The sequence below is a fragment of the Nicotiana tomentosiformis genome, chromosome 5 (genome assembly GCF_000390325.3).
Source record: "Nicotiana tomentosiformis chromosome 5, ASM39032v3, whole genome shotgun sequence".
In the NCBI taxonomy this organism is placed as follows: Eukaryota; Viridiplantae; Streptophyta; class Magnoliopsida; order Solanales; family Solanaceae; genus Nicotiana; species Nicotiana tomentosiformis.
The window spans coordinates 117,593,623-117,595,918 of NC_090816.1; positions in this window are offsets into that span (position 1 = coordinate 117,593,623).

Sequence of the window (2,296 nt, forward strand, 5' to 3'; positions counted from 1 at the left end):
GCCAGGAGACGGGGGAAGAGCTTTCCCTAACTTGACTGATGAACCTTTATTCCCCCAAGATTTTCCATGGGGGAATGATAAACTTCAACAAATGTGGTCACCATGCTTTGCTCACCAGCATGGATGACGACAACGACCGTGGATGGATGGAGCGGTTCGTTGTAGTTGTCACCAGGGATATCATCCCGGCCATAACTCCATCATTTCTTGAATAATGGAATCGTACACGTAAGTTCAACGTTTGTCTTTTCACTGATTAAAGATCATTTTATGTTGTTACTGATCCTTCTCTTTTCACTATTTAGGCAGCTCGGTAGACACCACCAAGGGTTGAAAGCTTGGACCAGTGGGTCTAGAAGATTTTGGATGTTACTATGCCTGAGATCCACCGGTGGAAAGAACTTGCCCTTAAATTCGGATGGAAGGCCAAAAATCATGGTAAGTTGATTCTCGAACTAATCTTGTTTTTATCTTGCGTATAAGAAAACTAGTTAACTCTTTTTTTTTGTTGAATTCTGGTCTTCCAATCCACAGGGTTCTGTTACCGTCCCCTAGGAAGACGTTTTGGCTGATCCCGCAGACGTGGCGAGGTTTCTGCAGGTGGCCTTCGCCCGAACGGGTGTCATCGGACCTGTTTCCGGTGCAAGTGCTTCCTCTCAGAGTCCCCGGGCGGATAACAAGCAACAAAAAAAGGTGACGTTCCTCTACGACCGAGGGTAAAAATAGAAAGGCGAAGAGCACCCCGCCTGAGCCAGCCGCAGACACTGTGGTGATCGATAATGATAGGGGAGCCAGTGATAAAATGGCTTCTGTACATAGAAGACGACGATCTTCAGCAGCTCAACATAATTCTCAATCTGTTGAGCTAGTTACACCAACCAAGGACGATGTCCAGGCGCTCTGGGGGAGTGATATAGTGGAAAATGACAACTCTCGCTTCCGAGTTCCAGTCGCTACTCCCGGTACTGTGAGGCTGAGTGTCAGGCTTTTTCTGTCTTTGGTTGATGAGCAACTAATAACTAGCACTGCTTTTACTGCAACTGCTTCTCAACCCACAATGCCATCAGCTTCATCTCCTTCTTCGCCAACCATGCCTTCGCCACCAGCAACTTCTATATCATCTCCACTAGTCGTAGACACCGGAGAGGAGGATGTCCCTCCTCCCCAGTCCCCAGTCCATGGAAATTTGGGGCATAAACTATCCGCCCCCTCCGCAGATCCTCAAAGAAGGAGCATCTCCCTCTCGGTGTCTACTGAGTGCCATCTAGGGGTGGGCATTCAGTACTTCAGTACGGTATTTGAAAAGTACGGCTCGGTACTTCGGTATTCGACATATCAATTGTGCGTACCAAATACCGTACCAAAGTAGTTTGGTACGGTTCAGTATCTTCTTGTATGGTTTGATACGGTTTTGGTATGGTTTCGGTAGTGTAACAAGTCTTTGTAAACTAAACAGTGGTGAACTACTAAACTCTAATTCATTAGAAAATTTCTAATAGCATGATAAATGAGCATAGCAACAACAGAATGTGAGCAATTCCTTCTAATAATTTCGAATAGAAATCACTACATGAGCATAGCAACAGAATGTATCCTTTACTTCTAATAAATTTATAATAGAAATCACATCATCATCTATTTTCTCGAGCACTTAGTGATTGAATTTTGCATCACAATTAGGCCTAGAGGACCTTCCAGTGTGCTGCTGAAAGCAATCAACTAAATTCCAAGAAAGTCTAAACTATCATTAGGTTGGGATGTTGGGCTTAGTCTTAGTGGGCTACTAGCTAGGGGTAAGAACTAATAAGTTAAAATTTTGGGATGGAAATTGATAATTTGGGTTAGGTAGTGAAGGAAGGTGCACTTGTATAATTCGGTATTTTGGTATACCGAAATATCAAAATCTTCATACCTAGGACCTTACCGAAATACCGAATTATACAAGAGGTGGTTACCCTTAGCCAAGAGGCCCATCTATTAAGGGTACAGTTTCAATAGGCCAAGGCTAAGTGGTCCGAGGTCCAAAATGTTGTTCTTGCTGTTGCCGAGCACGAGGCTGCTTCCAATTAAAGACTAAATAATTTGGAGGCAGCCTTGAACTCCAAAGCTGAAAAGACTGTTGTTGGTGAAGATAAACATGCCTAGATGGAAGAGAAGTATAAGAAGGTCATAGAGCACAATAAAGTTTATAACTCCACTATCCGTGACCTTGACGTTAGCCTTCAGGCTGCTAGATCCGTACGGAATAAGCTTTCGACCGAGATTGACCAGCTTAAGGAAGAACTTCAGTGCCAAG